The sequence below is a fragment of the Rutilus rutilus genome (assembly GCF_951802725.1).
Source record: "Rutilus rutilus genome assembly, chromosome: 1".
NCBI lineage: Eukaryota > Metazoa > Chordata > Actinopteri > Cypriniformes > Leuciscidae > Rutilus > Rutilus rutilus.
The window spans coordinates 53,585,947-53,599,127 of NC_140209.1; the positions used below are offsets into that span (position 1 = coordinate 53,585,947).

The following is a 13,181-nucleotide window of genomic DNA, read 5'->3' on the forward strand; positions in this document are numbered from 1 at the left end:
GGTGGGCCTTTAAAATGCTATAAATCATGAAATGACATCAGATATGTGGCCAATTTCATTTGTCCCTGAAATGGATTTCATTGACTTATAAAAAAATTCAATACTTTTATTTTGAGTTTTGGTCTGTTGGCTCGAGAATAGCGTACAAGTTAGTAGGCCTAGTTATAGTTCAGTAACTTACTTGATTAAAGTAGCCTAGCATAAAAACATGATATTTAGGTAGCTGCTAATGATGTACAAGGGGAAACTAATGAGTCAAGGGCACTACACCACCCACGTGTAAAGCCATATTACAGCAATCAATTATAAATATGATATTCATTTGATCGCAATGAACAGCAGAGAAAATGACGTGGCGCGCAGCTCCAGCAACATGTTTTACGTGGGTGCGTGTCACTTTTCCTAGTATTCATTACACAGCAAGATTCACCAAACAGCTGCTCTCTGCCATACCTCTCAAGTTTGGTAAAACACGCCGCTAATGAGCTTTCACTCAGGATGCCGCTTGCTAAGTGCAAACCTGACCCGAGTTTACACTCACTGACTGGAGAAATCAGAAGTAATGAAATCAAATGTTGGCGCTACCCGCCGGTTGTCATGGTGACGCAACTCTGAGGAGAAAAGCTTCAGCTGGGTGAATATGTCTTGTTGTATGTGTGCTTGTTATGGAAACTTGCCCTGTAATTGGAGTCTGATAGTCTTAATGGTTCTGGCGGGGTCCAAGACGAACACTTCAAATAAATGCAATGCTATTTTTGAGCTGCGTTTGGACGGCTGCATGTGTTCAGCAAATCCTCTCCGCTCCTGTTCCTGTGTATCGTATTTTGGCAAATTGATGGAGCAAAGGTGTACAGTGTGAATTAATAAGCCACAGTGTGAAAAATGAAACAAAATAACCCAGGATTACATGTGCACACGGCTAAAAATCTGTCTTTAGGTTAACGGTTTTAAGTTTGACAATGACTGTAACAAAGAAAATTCGGAAATCTTACTAAAATCAACTAATCTAATATAAAACAATAATAGTAATAAATATATTTCTAAAGCAAAGGCTATATTAATCTTAGGCTAGTTCATTTCAACATGCCTACTTTTGCATTATTAAAATCAAAAGTTATAGCCATCCGTTATTAAATGGACCTGTCCTGAGCTGACATAAACTAACAATGAACTGTTGTATTTTTGTTAACTTATGTTAACAAAGATTATTAAATACAAACAAATAGAGAGGTGCAGGTATGACCATAGATATATATATAAACACTAGATACCTCGTACGCGCTGTTGGCCAATGGAGGTCGACGTCCGCACGTGGCGGCCATCTTGCTACAGTGTACTCGCTCACTACTTCAATGGTGCATGTACTTTTAAATAACCATAACTTGCTCATTTTTCTACCGATTTTCAAACGGTTTGGTTTGTTATAAACGTCAGAGATGTAGTTATGACACTGCATACATACACTGCATACATATGAAAAATTATAACATACATGTTCAAGCATTCGGAATTATAGCCACGTTAATAACGTTTGTAAGAAACCAAACCGTTTGTAAATCCGTCAAGATTTCAGCGAGATAAGAGGATTTGTGTGCGTGCTGATCATTCACCTTAATGCACAGAGCACTGTCACAAGATGGCCGAACGATGATGCCGGAAGTGACTGCGCCATAACACATCTAGTGTTTATATATATATCTATGGGTATGACATCACTTTGTAGGCCAACCGGCAGTTGGCATCACACTGGTTTCATTGACAAAAACCCAATAGGATTTTCCCATAGGCTTTTGGTTTATTGCAAAAACTAAGCTCTGTGATCAACAAAAGTTGATGATACGTACACGTTTTGTCCATCAAGATAATTTTCACAGATGAACACAACTTTTAGGAATTTTCTCGTTTTTGTTGGCCAACAAATTTACATCACCTGCACCACTCTATATTGTTAATGTTAGTTAATGCATTAAGACAGATTCCAGAAGTATTTTTTTTTAAATAAATGTTTCCCATAGGGATTTTAAAATAGTCTTTGTTAAAGCATTATAAGCCATGAACCAAGACAATCAGCTCCGAGGTTAATCATTACAAACTTTGATTTGAGGCAAAAATGTTTTTGAAAATCTGACAAAAAGACAAAGGTACAAAACTGCTGCACTGTTTTTATGGATTTGTCTGTGTTTTTTTTTGTGTGTTTTTTTTTATGGAAAATTTCCATGTGCGGGACCTGAAATCTGCACATATGGCGCCTTTTCACTGTGTGGCGTCTCTAATTCCTGTCCCAGGAACAGCTTGTCCTTTTTGGACCCTCTTTCATTTCCCCTCAGGCGGCTCTGAAATGAAAAACAGAGAGAATGTACGTGGTAATATGCGGGGCCACGGAGGTGCTCTTCATGACAGATGGCTGGTATGTTGCATGCCAACGTGTAGTGTGATTCTCCGGGATACTTATCCTTTCAGATTCATCGGAACAGGATATTGCCCTGGGATCCTCTCAAGAGCTCAAACCTCCAGCTCCACTTTAATCTGTTTGTCTTTTAACTATGAGATTAATGCATGGAGCAATCGGCCTGCAGGGAGACTGTGGCATGTGACGTGGTGTGATGTCATCATGCATGTGCAGACACACTGGAGCAGACTGCAGTGGAATGGGAACTGCACATCTCTCCTCAGAGTTGTTTTTCCGCTGCCAGCAAAGCAAAATTCAATGAAGTATTTCTTGATACCAAGGGGCATCATTTACAAAATGTTGCATAGAAACCATCCTGCAGTTGATCTAAGATAATTTCTCAAATGTGCGTACGTGTGATTCAGAGAAACAAATGCACGCACAAAAAAGCATGCATACAACTCTCTTCCAGATGTGAAATCTATTAAATCGCAAATGAAATTGAAATTGTGATTGGTTTCAGATCTCCGCCTTGTAAACGCCCCCTTATTAATGCCATTAGCATATAAAAGAACTCCAGTCAACCTCCAAATCCTTTACTTGAAATGGCAAGTGGCAAGAATAGCTTAGATTTCCAAATATCTGCACTTCTCTGACTCTCTGCCACAAGGAAAAGTGACATCTTAGACCACTGATATGACTGTATTTCATATGAGCACAGTTTTATCATTTTTGTCAAAAGTACTAAATGCATTTGCAGTAAAACCTTTTTTAAAAACCCATTCACACCAAGAAAGATAACTATAAAGATAACTATAACAATAACATTAACTAGCGGATGATATCATTCTGTTTACTATAAGCAGGAGCTGCAGTTGTGTCGTCTGCCGCTTTAAATGCTTGAGCTCTTTAAAGCAGAAATGTATGGAAGCTTCTTTCCGCCACTAAATAAAAAATAAAAAAATCTACTTTTTATCTCACAATTCTGACTCACATTTGCAAGTTATAAAGTCAGAATTGCAAGATAAAAAACTCGCAATTGTCTTTATTTCTTGCAATTCTGACTTTTTTTCTCGCAAGTTAGGCTTTTTTCTTGCAAGTGTGAGTTTATATATCGCAATTCTGACTTTATTTCTCGCAATTGTGAGAAAAAAGTCCGAATTGCAAGAAAAGTCAGAATTGTGAGATATTAACTCGCAATTGCAAGAAAAACAGTCAGAATTGCAAGATACAAACTCACACTTGTGAGAAAAAGTCAGAGATGCGAGATATAAACCCACAATTGCGAGAGAGAAAAAAGTCAGATTTGCGAGAAAAAAGTCTGAATTGCGAGATATAAACTCGTAATTGTGAGAAAAATGACAGAATTGCGAAATAAAAACGGAGGAAAATAGATATAAATATTGTGAGAAAAAAAGTATCAATTATCTTTTCAATTGTTTTATTCCTTAAGTTTAATCAAGCTTCCATAGAAAGGATTAGCCTATGATTGGCTGCCAATATTTTTACTGTTCATCAGCTGAAAAAAAAAAAAAGTTCTGAAATTGATTCCAACATATTGCTCTACATATTGCTATACAACTCTGTGCCGTTATCATTGTAGTTGTGGTGGTGTGGACTCTACTATTCTTTTATATTTAAAGCGATTTTTAGATATCCTCATCATTATAGATATTGTAAACTGGCCTTAAGAGGTTACATACAATTAGTGTATCTTTAGAGGGGTGGTACAGTATAATGCCCCTTTGTCTGGGCATTCTCTGTCTCTGATGTCCCCAGAGTGTATATGTGAAGTTTTAACTCAAAATACCCTACAGATCACGTTTTACAGCATGTTAAAATTGTCCCTTTTTGAGGGTGAGCAAAAACGTGCCGTTTTGTGTGTGTCCCTTTAAATGCAAATGAGCTGCTGCTTCCGGCACAGAGGGCGGAGCTTCAAGAGCTCGAGTGTTAGCAGGCAGCTTGCAGACACACTAAAATGTCAAACTGTTTTGCCTTTTATGTTCAAACCGGAGTTGGACAATGATGGAGAGACTCAAGAAGAAGTGACAACACGTTTCTGAATGGTTAGTTGATTAATTTATGTAGCTGATGTGGAGTTAACTATCTTCAAGTCTTTGATTAGCATATTCTGTCATGATAATCTATAAATTGTGTGGGAACTGTTGTAAGATGCCTGCAGCGTGACATGATATTGCATTTGTGTTACGTACTGTATTACATGTGAAAAGACGGATGCGACAGCTTGAGCAGACTCACAAATGTGCTTTACTGCAACAACTCTTCCTCTTCTCAACACGGACTGCGTGTTCCCGGGGGGCAGGGTTTATGTAAATTTTAGGGTTTGTAATATCACTAACCCGGGAGGAATGTCGTGTAGTCCCAACCAGCCGTTTGTTGTAGTCCTTAAAAAGCGATTTCTGTAAAAGAAAATATCTCCCTTTGCTTTGAACTTTGAGCGTTGTAACTTTGCAGATGTTGTTCATGCTCAAACAGCAACATTACACACTAACTAAAGTTGTTCTAAATGTGAAATGGCTATAGTTTCTAGAACAAACAACAATAGTCACATGTTTATCCATGTTTGTCTCCGATAAGGGACCAATGGACTGAGTGGGGTTCTGACATGGATATACAGTTGTAGTCAAAATTATTCATCCCCCATTGCAAATCAGGTTTATTTGCATCATTTACAGACTACAGAATAATTTTGAGACTGCAGAAGTCATTAAAAGTTGCATTTTCAGTTGAATTTGGGGAAACCACTTGAAACATTTGGTGTGTCGAGCTATTTCAATTAAAAAAAACAGCTGAAAGTCTGCAATGGGGGTTGAATAATTTTGATTACAACTGTACCATTTGCAAAACTATACTGAAAAAAATGCATAGCAATTTTCACACAGAAATTGTTCAATTTCACAAACAGTTATAAAGAAATGGCAAGTAACGCATTGAATTAAGCATGACATTTTGAAGTCGGAAAAAATGAAATAGTATTTAGTTTAGTATAATCTTTATTTAAAGCATTTTTTACAGTTTATTACATTCAAGTGTAATAAACGTAACAAATCAATGCAAAACATTTAAAATTATGTTCAGTTTATATATTATATCATAAACCTCCAGCTCCATGAGTGTCCTCACCTCTGTGGTCGATGGAGAAACCCAGCACACTGTCTAGCATCGGCTGTCCTGTGGTACCAAACATGGCCAGGGCAGCATCAGGTTTACTCAAGGCCTAATAATAGTCCCAGCTGCCTCGCCCCGCACAGCCCAGAATGTGCGGGTGCTGCCAGGGAACACTCTGTACGCACGTTCCACGCATTTCTCTGCGCTGACAACACAGCAAGGACTCCTATACTGACCCGTCCGGGCGCTGGCACCCAGTCACCGCTCATATATACCCGCGGACATCAGCACTTGTGGATATTTAAAACACTATGACGCCAGAATTGAAAACCACTTTGCTGTGACTTAAAGCACTCCATCTATGCACAACATATTCAAATAAATAAAACAAAAATCACTTTAATCTGATTGCAGTACTAGAATAGTTCTGCAATCAGATTAAAGTGATTTTAGTATAAAACAAGCAATGGTGAAAACATTTTTACATAGCAAACAAAGCAATACAGATACATACTCTCTCTCTCTCTCTCTCTCTCTCTCTCTCTGGTTCGCTCCTTTCTGTCCACTTACACTAACCCTACCCCTACCCCTAAACCTACCCATCACACCAAACTTTCTGCATTTTTACATTTTGGAAAAAAAACCCTCATTCTGTATGATTTATAAGCTTGTGTACCCATGGGGACCTCAATTTAGGTCTCCAGTGACAAGAGTCCCGATGAGTCAGTGTGCATTCAAGTTTAAGTCCCCACCGGGATAGAAGAACATGTACACACACTGAAAATAAAGAAATAAATATAGACAAATGTAGTAATGTAGAAAATTCAAATACCAGACAAATAAGCTATAGCTTATGAAAAAACAAGAGGAAACAAATGAACAAACAAACAAACATTTAAAAAAGCAATGTAGATGACCATACATACATATATACATACACATCTCACTCACATATATCTTCACATCCAGAATATGTGAAAGTGATATGATTGATATCCACTTTATACTCTCCCCCCAAAATAAAATTTGTACAAATAAATAGTTATTTTTAACATTTGAAACTGTTAAAACCCCTTGAAAAATGTAATGGCATTGTGTTCTTTTCTTTTTCTCTACTCACATACACTCTTATCTTATCTAAAGCGCACTGCTGCCACATAAACAATAAAACACCATGAATATTTAGCTGTTCCTCCAGTGGGTAGACATGCTTTGAATGAGATAGCCGTATTTTCTGCAGATGTCTGAGTGTGCCGTGATAAATACATGTCTCGGCTTCCTGAACAGGGTAAAAATACAAATCTGCTGCATGTCACAGGACTGTGGTTTGTCTTTAAAAACAACTCGCTCCTCATTGTGCTAATTACGGCTTCGTTGACAGGACACAATCACAGAAAACTATTCATTCAGCATGTGAGCAATAATGACAACCAGTTTAAGTGCATCTTTACATTTTCTTCATAATTATTCAACTGTTGCCTCTCTATGTGATTTCTTGAATATGAGCTGAATAAGATTTGTTTCCCGAACAACACAAGAAAGATGCTAAATCTCTGTAAAGCGCTGTAAGAGAAAGCATTCAAGTGACATTCCCCTTTATCTTTCTTCTTTTGCTGAGGTTTTAGCAAAACCTAAACTGGTTTTAACCAGGCTACTGCTCAGACTAAAAAATTAATTATACATCCAGTACACTGCAAAAATTATTTCCCTAAAGTATTTCTCGGTTTCCAGTAAAACTATTTAAACATCATTAAAACAAGATACAGTTTCTTGTGAAACAAAACTGCATATTTTTTCATAGAATATATCGTTAGAATCATTGAATATGTTTTTCTTAACCCAGTGGCAAATTATACTTCTTGTTTCAAGCCACAGAATTTAATATTTACATTAATAGGGCGACACAATTTTACTCCTGAAGTAAATTTATCTTGTTTTAGGGATGCATTTTTATTTTTATTTTTACCGAAAAAGACACGAATACAGTTTTTTGTCTCATCTTGTTTTGTGTGAGCAGTTTGTAAACGCTCTCATCAACATTTAAATTCTGTTGCAGTGAGCTTTTTCAATTTTGTCAGTCTATAAAGCATTTCCCACCTTTCCTTGTTTAATTGAATGCTATAAATTCACAGAATTTACGACATTCTGTTCTCAGCTCGAATACAAAAGGACAGAGGACAGGCGCAGTAATTCACATGGGGGTGTAGAGCTAACACCACTCCACAGAATTGCCTTTTGTTCAGCGTCTGGTGGATCAGAACACCCTCAGAATGATCCTTCCTCAAACTCCACCAAAATTTTTTTGTTTTTTGTTGTGGGTGGCTAAGAAAAGTTCATTAAAACATTTTTAGCACAACATTTCTTCTTTCTCCTTTAAATAGAGTTCTTAATGAAAATTCCAAAAGAACATTTTCAAATAATCACAACAATCTCAACAATTCCGAGTATGTAAACACCAAAATGTAAACGTCACTACAGCCAAAAGTGCAAAATGCATTTCCTACCAATGAGGAAACATGTATTTATTAAATTAAACTAGGATGCAATGTTTCACAAAAGTTAGGTCATTGTATGGGTCAAAACATCTTTGTTAAATAACTTGCTATATATATATATATATATATATGCCCTTTTTTCCTTTTTTTTTTCTAGAAATCTCGATTTCTACGGTGCACTTTCCACGCTCACGGCCAGAGTAGTTTTAAAAACTTTATAAGGCTCGCACACAGAGCGGAACGTGGAAAATTAAGTATACCCGCTTAAGTATAAAGGCCCACTAAAGTGCCTTGGAACGCGCAGCTTTGTATGATGCATTTACGTAATTTCCACTGAAGCAGGAAGCTAAGGCGGGACATACTGAATGGCTCCTCCCCCTTTTCAAATAGCCAATAGCGTTTAGTTTACCTCACAGACTGCAAGTCGTACTTGACAGCACCATGGAAGCGAATCCGAGCGCTGATGATACGTTGGATTCAATAGTAGGGTGTGAATAAATTCTAGCCATTTCATTCATTTTCAACGTACAGTTGGAAAACGGAATAAAACTTGAGCGTTTGAGCATCCGAACACACATCTCCAACCCATACTGCTCTGTGACGTGTCAACGGTCGCTTTGGCCAGGTGGTATTTATAGCATTGGGGGCGGAGCTTTAGATTCTAGAGAGCATTTGATTGGACAGAAGATGTGATAAGAAGTCCGCGCTGATGTCATAAAAATCCGTGATCCAATTTAGCGGAAGTGAGAGACTGTAAGTTTTGAATGCTTATATCTCCTAAATGCGAATTTTGTCATTGTTTTGGAACACACCAGCTTATTCATAACCTTAAGGTTAACATATTTATACTAAGAGCTAATCCAATTTTATTTTGATTTCAGAGGGCCTTTAACACACAATGAGGCTGTCTAGCTAACTGGTCGCGACAAAGCGACCTTTGCAAATCCATTTGTTCTTCATGTCAGAAGTAGGCTATGACAGAAATAGATTGGGGCATCAGTTTACGTCACTGATCTATATAAACGTTTAGAAATCATTTATATCATTGGTTTACGGTCGGGAATTTGTCTTGTGGTGCCGCATCCAGTGTAGACATCATCACTGATTATAATGGGTTCTATTTGCCGCGTCACTTGCATGTGGTGTAGACGGATAACTATAACGATAACTATATTAGCGTCCACACCAACGGATGAATAACTTTCTGGTTATTATCAAAGTGTGCCACTGTTGTCATCTCCGGCTTTAAGGTGGAATGAAACGGAAGTTGTGATAGTCTTTTCTTCCTTATGGTGGTATGAGTGAAATCCGCTTCTTGAACAGGAAAAAAAGTAGCGTGGGACTTGATTTTGTCTATTGGGAATTGATTGGATGGTTGTGGTTTGCTATTGGTCGATCTCATGTGAGTGACAGGTTGATCCCGCCCTCACGCCAGTAAACACGTCATCAGAGAAGAGAAGACAAGACAAGAGGGAGCTAGGGGAAGTTATTTTGATTAAAGATTATGAGGGCACATGAATTAAAAAAATAATAATAATGATGTGCATGGGTAAATCATTTACAATAAATACTGAAACGTTCCATAAAGAAAACAAGAATGATCAATTTTGATTTCGTGGCGAAATGCTCAAGCTATTTATAATGGCTGGCTATCAATGTTTTTATCATTCATCAGCTCTGAAATCACTCCAATAATTTGGTTCCTCTGTGCCATTATTGTTATAGTTGTGGCACTATTCTCATAAAATTAGAATGACTGTTAAAACGTAATAGTTATATTTTAAGTTATAGTTATAATCCTTCTTGTGAACGGCCCGGAAAATAGAGATAAAATCCCCATGAGTCGTGTAACGATTCTGCGGCAACATGAAATGGCTCCGCTGAAATACATTTACATGCAAAATGCCTATTAGTCACCCGCTACTAGCAATATCAATCATAAATACGCTCGTGTGGGTGACTGTGGTGTGGAGGTCTCTCTTACAGTAAGGGACACATTGCAGCTAAAACATGCAGAGCAACAACTAGGAATAGTCATTATGATGTCATTTCCTTCTGAGAACATTCTCACTCCTTTTTCGGCTCCACTCTTCTATCCTCTCCTCTTCCCTGGAGCTTTACCCTGGAAGGAAAACACACCTTTACACGCACAATAAATAACGTCTCTCCGTGAGACCTGACAGTCAGTTCATTTTGCACAGCCAACCATGACTTTTAGGGGAATGGACTCGGTGTCATGCTGTGACAAATTCAGATAATATTGAACGTGTGTGTGGAGAGGCGCGTTATTTATGATCGCGATGGCTGCTGTGGTCGGTAGAAAGTCAGAGTTATGCGTTAAACGGTAAAGCCAGGCTTCACTTCGGCCTAACAATGCCAGGCGGAGCAGACACACATTCTGCCATTTGAATCAATGATGCAGCTGATTTATGCACTCGGTTATGCACTATATTACTCCCTCACTTTTGTTATTACAGTGTACACGTCTATTTCTTCCCACTTGCTACTGGCTAAAAGTAATTATAGAGCAGGGATGCGATGACGGCCTGAGAAGATCATCCATTTACAATGAGAGGTTTGCCCGCCATCTGTGTGGCATTATAACGAGAGAAAATATCTGTATCTCGTGGAAAACAAGCTGGATCAGAGTATTGGCTTATATCACACAAAAACGTACATGCTGAAGGAGCTTTCATGAAAATAACCTTAATGGTCATACAAATCTACCTCGTTTTATTCTAAGCAAAACGTAATTTCTCACTTTGAATTTAAGGTGGATTGTGATCTTGAAATGTTTTTTGGTGATATTCACAGACATACTACATTAGATATGTTTAAGACTCTACAATTACGTTCCATTTATCAGATTAGGTGCATCATGCTCTAGATTTCCCACCTTCCACTTCAGCCAGCTTTCTAAATGAAGCTACTGACCCATTAAGCTTGCACATAAATTATTCCTTATTGATGAGTTAAGCACCGAAGCAGAGGATTCTTCTGGCAAAAAAAGACTGCAGCATGGTAATTTCCCATTATTCTGCTCACTCACCCACGAGATTGGTTTAAAAACTCGTAAGACATTGATTGTGACAGTGTGAATCATTCATTCATACCTTAATCTATTCATTCGTCAACTTAATCATTCATTTTTTTATTTCAAATCAAGATTGCATGTAGTGTCACTGTCAACTCAATATGATAATATGCACTGCATAATTTATGTCAAAGCATATGACAGTGTAACTAACATACAATGACAGTTAATGAGAATACCCTACTCTGGATGTAATGCTACAGACACATGGCCATTTATATAAATTGCACTAGCTCTGGTGCAAGTGCGCCCCCCAGTGGAGGATTCTGTGACCCTGAGAACCTGATCTATTAGCTGTAATTGAAAGCATAACTTTACTCTGGACAAAATATAAAACTGATCTCACATCACCTCAGGTTTGAAAATGAACATGGTTTGGATGCATGCATTGCAACTGAACTGACTTCCATTCCAATACTGACGAGTATACGAGACCCCTAAAGTCACACGATGAAGGAAATTCAAATTGCATTTTCTCGCAAATGTTTTGGGTTCTCCCGAGAAACGTTGCGTTTGCTCGCCATACTTTTGAATGCAAATTTTCTGGGGGTATGTAAAACTTTTATGAGAGCCTTTTTTTTTAAATCTCATCAATGTTGTTTATATGTCTTTGTGGTGTTTTAAACATGCTTTAAGACAAACCATGTGTAACCATAGCCACGTTTTTTCTCCTTAAAACTGCAGTGAAAAAAGGGGGTTTGAAATCGCTGGGGTTTCTGACGTCACAAACTACCTTGCAACCAATCACGACGTGCTGGTGGGTTTTAGCATATCATTAACTATTCTCTGAAGCAGGGGAGTCTCAAGAGAAGCCAGGTTATCCCAGTATATATTTTTTTGTTGAAATGAAAAATCGGAATTTAGCAATATAGCGGGTGAATGATGTATATTACGATGTTATGATGAACTATATGCATTTCTCCACTGACGTTCTGAGTTGTTCAAAGCGTTTCTGATGATTGTTAGAAGGCAGACTGAGATGGCGAATATGGTTTGTGTAACATTAGGAACACATTATTAGCTGTTTGATAACAGTCAAGCAAAAGGCTAATCATATTAATTACCGTTATTTGTTCGACGTTGCAAAGAGCCATACCATTGTGCAGCGTTTACCTCAGTAAGTTGGCCGAGTGAATCTGTGAGCCTGTATGAGTGAATGGAGGCGGGGCTAATTTGCATATTCATGAATCCGCCTATACTAAATGAAACAAGGGTGTGGAGTTACATTCAAGCTATTTTAAGGCATGAAGAATTTTTTTCACAGGAAAAAAAACATTTAAATTTGTCATTTTGGTGATCAAAGATGAGTTTTAAGGGATAAAATGATTGACTAGAAGACTTTAAATATTTCAAATTGCACAACTGTTTTTCCAAAATAATAACTGGAAGCCATTCACTGAATTAAACAAACTGTTAAGAGGTCATGGGACAACACTATGGAACTGTTTACATACTGTACTGTACTGCATACTGTTTCACATACTATTTTCTAAAAAAATTGTTGGTAATATTTAACCATGAAAGTCACTAAAGAACTAATTATTATTGTCAACAACAGCCTGGCAGGAGTATGCAGAATACTAAACAATTAACAGACCTGTTATTATTCGAATAAATAAGTAAGTAAATGTTAACGGAAGTATTTGAATAAAAGAAATATGGTAGACAGCAAGTTAATGTACTCTGTCAGATACATTTAGTTGAAAGTAACTGGTCTTGGTTTTAGATGCTGTACATCAGTTGTCTACTTCTGGGGACTCACACGCATACGGGACGCCACTAGACTCCTGATCGCTGTGGGAACCTCTTCCCAGTATGAATGGGCCATATGCACGCCCACTTCTGCATATGGAATGAAACATTTAATTTGCATAATTTACTTCGAGAAGAAACAATTTCCCCTGTCAAAGCAGAGCACGCAAATCAGTGGCCACCAAAGAAAAGTGCCTCCATGAGAGTGACTTCTGAGGCACCAGGAATAAGGAGGCAGGATAAATCTGTAGCAGAAGTACTTGAACACTGTTAAGTGCATGAGGCCCTTAGAGGCGAGACTGCAGGGGTCAAGATGATTCAA

The 13,181-nt window shown here is 37.8% G+C and overlaps 1 long non-coding RNA gene across 1 annotated transcript; it reads right to left on the reverse strand.

Annotated features, from left to right (window-relative positions):
- Positions 1-1,996: 1,996 nt before the first annotated feature.
- LOC311303685 lies at positions 1,997-5,760 on the reverse strand. The gene is made up of 3 exons (XR_014629802.1): positions 5,534-5,760; positions 4,649-4,809; positions 1,997-2,686 (listed from the first exon to the last, which is right to left on the reverse strand). It is a non-coding gene; the product is annotated as an uncharacterized lncRNA (long non-coding RNA).
- Positions 5,761-13,181: the final 7,421 nt, after the last annotated feature.